The following is a 12,063-nucleotide window of genomic DNA, read 5'->3' as shown; positions in this document are numbered from 1 at the left end:
TTTGTGTACACATTTGTCTTTATTTCTGAGAAATCCACCAATAATTTGTATGCAGGAATGTATGATTGGTTTCATCTCTGTTGTATCTCAAATTATCTTCCTGTTAGCGGTGGTAAAATCTTGCAGTGGATTTTACAAGCACTCACCCCAAATTGCATCTAATATAGAGTTCCTTTCCCTTAAATTTACATAGAGCTATGATTTGTTCCCTTAGTTCAGCTCCCTCAAACACGGTTGAAGAAACCAACACAAATGTGTCAAACAGCTTTCACAGAAACTTCAATTAAAAAAAAATTTTTTTAAAAGTCCAATCAGTAAGACAACTATTGCAGCTGCATCATCTATCAGGCCTAACAAGAAAGCTCGAGGGCACATGTCACAATAAAAGCACGTGCAATGTCTGGGGAGGCTTGACAGTGTTTACTGTAGGGTCAACACCGACAAGACGCGAACTCACAGAAAGGTCAACCGCACACATTACTCGTGTTACTCTCATATAACCATCAATCACCATTGCTAATTCAAATATATTGCTTGCAAGTCAGCCAATTACGCAAGCTTAATTACACGTAATGTCAGCGAAAGCTTAAAGTCGAGACATGTCAAAAAATAAATACTGAACCAATTTAGACAGGAACATGACAGCTTACAACATGTTTTGCACGGGCTTTATGTAACCGCTTGGTAAGTATTTAAACAAACAAGCCACAGTTTCACATTAAACACGCAGTGGTGTTAAAACATGCTCAAGAAAGACCCAGTGAGCCACTAAGGCCCACGGATAAAACAAACATTTAGAGAAGTCTGACAAAAAGCGCTAATTTCTGAATTTTAAAGACTTCACTTGGCTGGGAAAGTCATGGGGCGACATAATGCTCATGCATAAATCATGCAATCATCATCAATGCATATTCAGGGAGGTAGTATCACTCTGCTTCTCTATGGGAGATAAGAAGGAGCTTGTGACAAAAACCAAATGATTACATTTTTTTTTTTTTGGGACCGTTTACAGCACTGACTAAACAACGCAAAACGAAGCCATGATATCAGAGCCTTTTAACTGTAGCGAGGACGTTTCCATTGGACCCTGGAATAGGAAATTTTCTGATGCAATGTGAAGGAATTCAAAGGTAATGGGTGAAGCATGTTTTCAATAATTGGCTTCCCACTATTAAATATGACTCAGCCCGTTTAATACACCATCTCCATTGGAAAGGGTTAGATAAGTGAGAGGAAGGAGGGAATAAACACTGGAACATAAATCATCTACCAAGCTCAAACTAAAAGCATGTGCCTACGCTAAAATGAGTGGGAAGAGATTAGTAATTCTTAGATTTTGTGTGCAATTTTATTAGGCTGTAGTGACTCCCCATATTCCCATGACAACATTATAACACGTTACTTGAGCATAGGTGCTGGATTTTCAGATGATAGGTTCATCTAAGCAAACACCTTTCTCTGGTGAGATGTATCATCTGTTTCAGGTTGTCACTTTGAATGTCTGCTGAGCACATGGTTCTTTGAGACAGATTAAATGAGCTCTCCATTCATTTCTCAGGAGCTGTGAATGTGTTGCAGTGTTATTTCATACAAACTCAGATGTAATTGGGGCTGCCGTTAAAGGAGGTTGTGTCACAACTCCCGTCAGAGCCGGAAAGAAGTGGATCACCACAAACGTAGACAAGGATGAAGTTTAAACAAAATGTATTCACCGCTGGTAACATAAGGCAGGAGAAAACATAATAACAAATATCGCTTGCAAACTGCAAGGAGAAAAATAATGCAAAATCACAAAAATGACAATGTAACTCCAATTGCAAACTCAAATAATATACGCGTGAAAAAACACGAGAACGGGAGAACTCTGAAACCGGAATTTAGACGTCTGGAAATCAAACACTAAAACGCGAGCAATGTAAAATAATCCAACAGGGAAGCCACACCCTCCAATCCAGTTGATGACTGAAAAAAAAAAAAAACCACGACCCCCAACAGGGCGCCCCATCCTCACTCAAGCCACAGAAGGGACAGGTTTCCTGGGGGCCCTTCCATCTGGACACGCGACTGATGTCCTAACGGCTATCAATTGGAAAAGTGCCACGGCATGCAGCAAAAGCAAAGAATATTTAGTAACCCGTGTCTTGTTATGAACTGGGTTGAAAAATCTGGAGACGAACCGCAACACTAAAGTGCAAGGCCTGTTGGCATGGTCGCAAAATTATGCACATGACTGACGTGATGCCACAGTCTGTTAGGTCAGTTCATTAGCCTTTTGATTTCAGCCCAGATCTGACCAGATGTGCAACAGCAGACGCTGAAAATTAGCACCATATGCTCAAAATGCAAACCTAAATTGTTAATTCATTTTTTTTTCCATTCAACATATTGATGTTTGTTTTACATAAGTTTGACGGAACAGTTGCTAATCTGCAATGGGAGCAATGAATTTCGGTGAGAATTATCCATCCATTCTGTGCCATGTGACTTACTGGTGAACAGTACAGTGTGTAATCTGCCACAAAGTGGAAGTAGTGTAAGAAGGAAAGGCTCGAAGTTTAACTAACCAAGACAGAACCACTGTTGACGTCTACGAAAAACATCATCCTGGCAAGCTTGTTCTGCCGTAAATCTGTTTGGCATTTGGCAAAAATTAGTCAATTGCCTCGAACATTGTGAGTGAACTGATATTGGTCCGGAGTTTACTCCACAAAATTAGACTCGACATTAACTTCCTTATCTTAATTGAAAAATTATTCAGCTGAGACACACCGCTCCAACTAAAGTTGATACCACCATAATGTTGTGAATTGAAGAGTCAATCAGATAGCAACAGCACCACTGAGAAACTTCAGTTGTGACCGCCTGAGAACTCCTGGCCCAGTTTGATGACACTACGGCTTATGTGAGGACACCTCCAATCAACCATTTATAACCTGTATCACTTCCTACTGTGTGTCCGACTTGCCCTGGACTGGCGAGAGGAAAAGCAATGTCCACATAAAGTGAAGCTGGGATGAGATGAGGTTAGCTTTTTTGCGAGGCTGAGGAGATCATATATGTAAATTTCTTCCTCCGTGGCAAACAGATGCAAGGATTGGGCAGATCTCATTCCAGCCATATACCTCAAAGACATGCTGGGGTTTCTCATTTTAAGGCTCATGCAGGTTTTTTTTGCACATTTAACATTCTGTGATAATGGAAACTGGGTCAAACTAGCACTCTCATATTCCAGTCACATCATTTCCATGGTGAGTGAACTTTTGAACATTTCCATTGTAATCTGGAGTGCTGGAAAGAGGAGAGGACTTCAATTCAGAAAGTGAACTTTGGTGATGTTTTTTTTTTCAGCAAGGTGTGGACGGAATTGGACCACTTACACAACTGGGATATTGAAATATAGGAGGATGAAATAGTAATAAGCATTAATTTTGCCTAAAGATTCACCGAAGAGGCAGTTTATCAAAATTAAAATCAAACAACAAAACTGTGCTGAGCTCAACACTGAAGTAAAATACAAGAAATTTACAAGAAGAATTCATACAGTACCCTGAGAATTCAATATGAGATCAGGGATGGCCCAAAGTAATTTACTTATAATGACCCAGCATATGAATAATGTACAAAAGACATGAAATGGTGAATAAAGAACTAAAATGGTTTTACTGCAGTTTCTACAAACTATCCCAAGAGAAGAGACATTACAAAAGCGCCATATGGAACATGCAGCTCGCCAGGTAGTAAAAGCCATAATAACCTGCTGACAGCAGTAAATAACGCACGCAGTTTAGCTGGTGGTAAAAGGCACTGATGACACAGTGACTTTGTTAAAGAACTTGAAAAACACGTTTATCATTGCAAACCTTAAGGACATTTCTCTGACGTGGTGAACAGATTTGAAGATGGGGATGTCGTACGAAAAGAATGTCAAAAAATCAGCAACCACAAACAAAAAAGGAAAATCTGACTACAGGCAGCTGTTTGGATGCCACATGGACACCTGGAGCAGGTTGCAGTGAACTCACTTTAGAATAACGGATGATGAGCATTAACTAGCATTTACTGCTCATTCGTGGACAAATGGTGGCATTTTATAGTTAGTCAGTCTGACACGTTCGGGCACATTCCCGTCCAACCGGCATCACCTCTACAAAGGTTTGCCAACTAGTAGAGGCTGTATAACCAACTGTAAACTGCTCGAGGGGCAGAACAATGATAGTTACAAATGTTAATGGGGTTAAAAGGTCAGATTTGTATTCATTTATTTGTACTTGTTGTTTTTTGAACAGATAATACAAAATAAAATATGATTTGAGCATTTCATTTAACTAAAATCTTTTTGGTGTACCGCAGGGTCATAAAAGCAGAAAGTCAGTTTGAGATGACATATACGGTATGGAACAAGAAGGAGGAGAAACAGTTTGACTCCATAGACCTTAATAGTTTGGAATACTTCACCAAATTGCATTTTTCTCCTTGGAAAGATTGCCATTGCTGAAGATCTTGCACCCGCTTGGATTTGGTGCATGTCAAGCAGCATAAAATTATTAGAATTATTTCTGCTTTGACTCTCAGCCCGGTAGGTCACCAGGAATTTGTGGTCTTGGTGTAGTCAGCCAACCATCACCACCCTGGATGGACTTATTCATGTGTGCTACTTTCCTAACCTTTGTATTATATTGTATATATTAGCTAAAAAAATGGAAAATAATATATTGGCTGTTTTGGTGTCTCTGTGGACTCTTCACATGCCAACATTAGTGTAAACTCAGGTTGTTTAATCTCAGTAAAGTCAGGCTGCATCGATCTACCCCATTCATTTATCTTTTTGGTTGATGTTCAAGCTGAGAGCTGGAAGGAAAGTTTTTTTTTCCTCCATTAATCCTTGATTGTGCCACTCAGTGATGATCCAGCCTTTTGTCTCACGGCTGACTGTGAAAATGCCAACATCAGCCGTTCCCATCCTTTGCCTCACATCCTCATACGTATCTCTTTGATAAAACCAACTCTTATTCCGTCTCTCTGTCAACCCTTGAGGACTTTAAATTGAGGGTTTGGTTATTGCTTAAATATTCAGGGCGTAGGCAATCATCTTGCATCCTCCAAACAAGGCAAGTTTTAAGGGATACTCTTTGTGACAGTTTTCCAAGCGGTGGAATTTCTTGGTCCTTTCTTTGTGCTTTTTTTTTTTAAAGAACCAATTGCACACACCTTTATCCACATTTTATGAAAACTAAGATTTCAGCTGTTTCTGAAAACTTCCTTTCAGTCCACCTCACTCCCCAGGGTGCTCAGCCGAATATCAGAGAGACTGGTGCTTTCTTGGTCTCAACACAACGCCAAGGGGCCTGCTAACAATGAATGTTTCTAATGTGTGTGCAACCTAAAAATGTGATGCCTCTGCTGCAGTATTTTCATATCAGATCTGACTAGCTGAGAAGCTCTAAAAATGTTCTCTTCACATTATAATTAAAGTGTAAGCTCGGCCACTTGCCGAGATCTTTGGTTGGCTGAATCCCTTCCTGGTATCAGCTCTAATAAGCAGCAAGTTAATCGAGAGCACAGAGCAACAGAGATTCCCCTTGGGAGAAGCAAAGCAGTGCGGCTGACGGTGGTGCTGACAGCCACAGAGCATTAAGCACACTGCGGCCCAGTGCAAGGACTCAGTGAACCATGACGGTGTCGTTTCTTTTAATAGGGCTTCTTTCTCTCTAACAGTCCGGATCCTTCTTTTGATGGAACTTCTTTCTCCTTTATTGTAGTGACGGTGAACAGCCTTATTCCAGGGATTCACTCCCTTTATTCCTTAAATCCCACAACTCATCGTGCTATTTTAAATGCAATACACAGGAATGCTAGTCATTGCAGAGAACCTCAGCGGATTGTGCGGAACTTTAATTGGTTTGCTTAACCTTCAAAACACAATGAGGAGGCCGTATTGAAGGCGCATTTAAGGCCATGTAATAAAGCTGAAGACGGCACTTCACCCAACGGTGCAGACTCGCACATACCTTGAGATGCTCTGAGGAAAACAACTGCATATGAGGTTTAACACAACACTGCGGGCATGTTGTCAGATAGGTGTCTGGTCCCTATTACAGCTTTAGGCTATTGTACTTTGGGGAAGTGATTTGAAAAAAAAAAAAAACCATGCCAGCAATATGATGGCCTGGTGCTGATTTAAATACTGGATGCCAGAAGGCAAATGTATTTTGGCAAGTGACATTTGACAACACAGAGGTGTGTAGTCAGCAGCTTCTTAACACAAAATCTGCATATTTTTCTTTTTTGGGGCGGTAACATTCACTTGTGGCCTAAAGTCAAGTTACATTCCGTGGAGGTTGTTCTGACAAAAGGCTTTCAGAGAGACAACATATCTGGCACCCTGATAAGACACAGCACAGGACTAAAGGAAACTTATCAGCACCACAGGGGCCACGTTTTTCCCAGAAAGCTGAATTTGCTTGTGTGAGGAGGAAGAAGAGTGTGTGCATGTTTGTGTTGTGCATCTTTGATGACTATTTTTAATGAACTGGCACACTTCTCGGATATTGCTGTGTCAGGGTATAGTCTGCCTTTTAAGGGCTTCTGAATAAGTTATGATATTTGGAGAGATAATGAGATGGAGGGAAGTGATAGAAGACGAGAAAGGAGCTGAGATTGTCAGCAGGAAAGTCTCATCACAACGTGACAGATGGAAGTTTGAGGCACTTTACAAGGTCAAAATAAAGAAATTAAAGTATTCGACTTGTAAATTCCATACGGCAATGACTCTCCAAGTGTGGTTCACCACCGGTACAAGGGCTCCCCCTAGCGGTACATGAAAGAATCACTAATTACAGTTGAGTTATTATTATTATTTAACTTCAATATGTTTACATTTATTTGTTTAAAAAAAAAAACTATTCACATTTTTTTTCAAATTAAACCGTCATGTATTAAGCATTTTAATTGAATTGCGGATGACAAGACTGTCATTCAAGTGGCACTATTTTTTAAGCCAAAAATAATTTAGCATTATTTAATCAACAACATTCATATTTCATGAGGCTCTTGCGCGGTGGCAAATGCCTGCCTTCCGCTTTGCACTAACAAGGGCACCACTCTGGATTTGGGGCCACAAGAAAAAAAAAAGACTTTTGGCCCTGCACTTCAATGCTTCCAAATTATAGACAGAGAACACATACGAAAATATAGATTAGAATTGAATATACTAAAATTGAAAAGCGCATTGGTTATTCAGTACATTGACACTCTAGCGCTCGGATTACTACAAAAAATGTTTAATTGGATCAGAAGCTGTTTAATAAGAACTATCACAACAGAGAGACCATGTCTAATGATAATGACTTGTCCTAAGGCCAGCCAGCAGACGGCGGTTACTTTCCAGTGATTTCAGCTTTAGAATATGTGACATGCGCTATCCACTGTAGAGCATGGCCGAACTCTAAATACAGTAGCATCAAAAGATAGTAGCTTTTCAACAAGTTTATTTCTGTAGCCATGCCTACAAAAGCATGACAGTGCCACATTTCACTTGGGACCAAAGTGGTGGAATGACATAGCGGCATCTGCATTGTTATTTCAAGATGGAATAACATATGCTTGCCTGGTGTTGAGCCTTTGAACTGTGCAATCACTTCAGCATGAAATGTGGTAGCGGGAAAAAATTGAGTAAGAGCATATCAGATGAGTTTTCTTTTCCACTGTCACTTTCGGCTGTGCCCAGTCGCGCAGCTTTACTTTTATTTTTGATAGAGTTTAAATACTGCAGGACATCGCACTTTGTATGACCCTGTTGCAAAGCGAGCTGGTTACAAAAATGTCTTGCAGACAGAAACCAAACATGACAACAAACCATCAATTATACGGAAAGAGACATTTATGTTAATGTGTCTTGGCATGCAACCGCAATCTAAATAAAAAATTGCAAAGGCGAGTTTCGCTTAAGTGTTTTCATTGGGTACTTTATGACCTCTGCCAAGCACAAGTACATAATGGTTTCATGAGTGTGAAAGTTGGTGCACTTTCAACAGAACTAAAGAGGAGTGTGCTCTGGCGCACATGATGAATTGTCAAATTACTTGCCCTTTCTTTTCATAAAATCAGAGATGAATCTGAATCAAAGCATCCATAACACCAAATGAATGCAAGTATAGAATAGAGAATTAGAAAATCAGAGAAGGCACCTGAAGTCAAATCTTGGAATAGCGCTACAGATCCGAAGTCACCTTTGCGCATGATTATACATTCATGTGATGAATGTGCAATGGACCACTGCGCGCCGTAAAGCCTCAACAATGAGACTGCCAAAATGGGAAAACAGAGGTGAAGCATTGTCCCTCCCTCTCAGAGCAATTTAATCAGGAACAGATTGATTAACCAGTGTTTGTTCACTTGCCTTCCATAGCTTTTTGTAGAAAGTGTCACAGGTGCCCTGAGAGTGTTGCGTGTTGTCCCCGACACACAATGGTCCTCGCAAAGAGAAGCAGTCTAAGTGCGCGCTTTAAAACGAATTAGTTCATTTCCAGTGATTGAACCCATGCCCTACTGCCCGCATGGCCAATTTAATATGTTGCTCTTTTGCAGCAAACAACAAATTTGACATTATTTCTTCTCTCTGGTGAACACAGCAGCAATTATTTTCTTTGGCTGGCCCTTTCACACTACCATTCACGTTTTTTTGTGCCTGTCCATTCAGCTGTGTAGAAGAAGCGTGATTGTTAGATTTAACGCACTGCGGCCATTTCCCAGTCTGAGAGCTCAAGTCATTCATCTTGTAGAGTGCAGGTGAACACACACAAAACATAAAGTGCACAACAGACATTTTTTTCCCTCCAACAATAACTGCTGGAATGTGGAGGTATCTAAATTGAGAATATGAGAGGGATTGAGGGAGAAAGAATAAGGTTCACAGTTTATGGCTTTGGAAATAGACTAAAGTCGCTTTGTCTTGGAGAGAAAATATGAAACACTGACCTTTGCGGTGAGACTTCTCATGAAATTATATTGCCAAGGCTCCAGAAGTTAAACGCAGAGGGTGATACTGCAATTGCAATTTATTTCAGGCGAAAATCTGACCAAATACAACACTGAAAAAAATAATGGAACCAGATAGGCTAAAGGATAGATTACCTTTGGGTTTATCTGAGGTGCTTCTCGTGATTGGGCCGTGACTGAGAAGCTTTGATCGGGGTCGTGATTGTTTATTGGAGCAGGCAGAGAGGATGTGACAGGCCAATACAAGCCCAAAATGCATCGTAGCAGACACCCTGGGAACAAAGAGACCAGAACGATCATCCACGGCCGATATAAGACTTTATTGGACTTGGTTTCAGGATCTAAAGGAAGAGGAAAGTCTTTATTATTGTATTGTATTTCGGATGGGTTGAGTTGGGTTAGAATCTCTGTGCCAAATTTGCGAGTCTTCCCCATATATGCGTTGGTTACTCCTGTCGCCACTTACATTCCAAAAAGATGCATTCAGTACTGGATCTCTATTTTCTCTCGAAGAGCAACAATTCAGTTTTTATTTCCAGGTCTTCATCTGAACCTGTTACACAACTTAAAAGACAGCCCCTTTTGTTTTAATCCTTATATATTTTATTAGTGCAAAAGTTAAGTAAAGACAGACTTAAAACAGCTATGACTCATTTGCAAATTCTTTACATGCAAGAACATATGAAGCCAGCGACTTTTTCACTTCACAAACCTTTGGATTTTTCTTTAGTGATTTGTCCAATGTCCCTTCCGTTTTCTCCTCCACTTTGCCAGTTAAAATATTAATAATAATAATTACATTTTATAGAGCACTTTAAAAGGGTACTCAAATAGAGAAAATGGAGAATAAAATATGACATATTTGCACATTAAGGAGTGATTGAGAGGCTTGAAACAGTCACTTAGTTGATTGCGGAATGAGTTCAAGAGTTCGGGGACAGAGATGGCAAAGCCGTGTCCCCTCTGATTTGATGCTTGGTCCGGGGAGGTGGAGAGAGGAGGTTGGGATCTGCGGAGTGGAGGCTGCAGGAGGCGTTGTGGTGGTAGAGGAGGTCAGAGAGGTGCGGGCCTGATTATGGAGGGATTTGTGACTGAAAAGAAGGACTTCAGACTGGATGTGTTAAGGAAAGGGCAGCCAGTTGTGTTTCGGGAGGATGGGGGTGATGTCAATACTGGAGGGTGGGTTTGTAAGCAAACAGGCAGCTAGATTCTGATACATTTAAGTTTATGTATATGTTTGGAGGCTGAGCCAAAGAGATGTTAGTCAAGCCTGTGTGTATTAAAATCTTGGAAGTGAGGTGAAAGAAATCTGGTTTTGCGATGTTGCTGATGTGGTTCTCAAAGGAAAGTTTGGTGTTGAAGATAACTCCAAGGTTGTGGATTTGAAAAGAAGGAAACAAGGTGGTGTTGTTGATGAAGAGGTAGAAGTTATTTGGTGTGTTGGGTGAGAGATTGATGACTAAAAGAAGATTGGTTGCAGGTGAGTTGAAGAAATTTGATTTGCATCCAGGATGTGAGATAAGTGCGGCAGTTGGTTAAAGTGGAGTAGACTGAAGAGGTGATAGATTTGGTGGGGATGTAAATATGAATGTTGTTGGAATAGCAGAGGGAAAGGAGGCCATGATGACAAATGTTGCTTCCGAGGCATAGAATATAAAGGGTGACAGAAGAGGACCAAGCACAGAGTCCAGGCCTTGGGACAAAGGAGCAGGATATACGGCGCAGTTGTTGAGATTGTTGGAAGAAGAGAGACAATTTTAATCTGGAATGGGGCAGCATTGTGTGCTATTAGGAAAGTTCAGAGCTTGAACAGATAAATGCATGCTCAATAGGGTTTACGTCTGATGTAGACAAAAGTTCAATAATGCCAATGAAATATTAAAAACATTTCAAAAATATATCTACTTCCATTTTTTAATGATGAGGATGACTAGTACACAGATTATCTGTCTCATTTAACTTTCATGATATACATTTTATGTTTACTTGGATTATCTTTGTCTGAGATTCACATTTGTTCGATCTTAATCAAACTATGCAAAATAATGAAAAGAAGGCGAATACTTTTTCACAGCACTGTAATGAATTTCTGAATGTGGCTTTACTTCATTAACTAAAATGTTTCATGTTTTGCTGTTTCCATTCCAATCCAGAGACAAACAAGTAAAATGGCCTGCAGTGAATCGACAGCCACGGTCCCCGGTATACGGTGCACGGTCACCGGCATTGGTATAAAACAATAGATAGGCAGGTGTGGGAGGAAGCAATGGCAAATTACACTGCTTTCATCTCAGAAAATGGACTGCTTTGGTTCATCACGGTTATTTGAATATCTTCATCAACAAACTCATAAGGTTAAAGATCCGCTTTCAAAAGTTTGTATTTTCAGTCTCCAAATACTTGTTACATTGTTGTGGGTGTATTAAGTATTTCTGGGGCAAATTAGATGATTCAATGTGCAGAACATTTGCAAGCATTAAATAAAAAGCCACCTTTACAATCCACTGTGCAACTGCAAAAGCTGCTGAGCAGTTAATCCGCAAGTCACTTCACTGCCATGAATCGCTTCACTTATATGCGTCCTTTTAATAGCAATTAGAAGTCCATTTTTGAGACTATTTTCCAAAATGAAGACAATGATAGATTGCACCTCATCGCTGGGACCAAGACAAGCATCATCTCCCATCAGTGAGCTTCGGCCCATCCCACAACGCTTCATGACAGAATGTAACATATCTATTCTGCAAACCTCATCTGGCAGGGAGAGCCTCTAAATCTTGTTATAAGCTCAGAGAGGATCGCGGCACACCATTTATACACGCTGCATAGAAGCCCTGCGGATGGAAAAGGAATTACCCGTACTCCTGTTTGCTATTGCCTCAGAGAAAGAAAAAAAAAAAAAAAAAAAAAGCAATAATTGTCACACTCTTGCTTTTGTTTTGTGTCCCTTGACCCTGACCAAAAAAATGAAAAATGTAGACATTTTATTAATAAATGTGCCACATTGTTTCAGGAAGACTTGCTTGAATTTTAATATAAAAAACAGGAATACATGTGCTGTCTATT

At 40.2% G+C, this 12,063-nt stretch overlaps 2 long non-coding RNA genes across 2 annotated transcripts in view; both read right to left on the bottom strand.

The window, feature by feature from the left end:
* LOC148338376 (uncharacterized) overlaps nucleotides 1-9,041 on the bottom strand; it is a 146,441-nt gene extending 137,400 nt beyond the window's left edge. Inside the window, exon 1 of the long non-coding RNA XR_015842795.1 lies at nucleotides 8,977-9,041. This is a non-coding gene — a long non-coding RNA (uncharacterized LOC148338376). The remainder of the gene's footprint in view (nucleotides 1-8,976) is intronic.
* A 98-nt stretch (nucleotides 9,042-9,139) lies between these two features.
* Nucleotides 9,140-12,063, bottom strand: part of LOC148338373 (uncharacterized) — a 28,227-nt gene continuing 25,303 nt past the window's right edge. Inside the window, exon 3 of the long non-coding RNA XR_015842794.1 lies at nucleotides 9,140-9,269. This is a non-coding gene — a long non-coding RNA (uncharacterized LOC148338373). The remainder of the gene's footprint in view (nucleotides 9,270-12,063) is intronic.

This window comes from Idiotropiscis lumnitzeri, chromosome 4 (assembly GCF_059441095.1).
Source record: "Idiotropiscis lumnitzeri isolate Australia: NSW breed Sydney's pygmy pipehorse chromosome 4, RoL_Ilum_1.0, whole genome shotgun sequence".
Lineage (NCBI taxonomy): Eukaryota > Metazoa > Chordata > Actinopteri > Syngnathiformes > Syngnathidae > Idiotropiscis > Idiotropiscis lumnitzeri.
The sequence above is the reverse complement of the archived record's forward strand: the minus strand, read 5'-3'. Positions and strand labels throughout refer to the sequence as shown.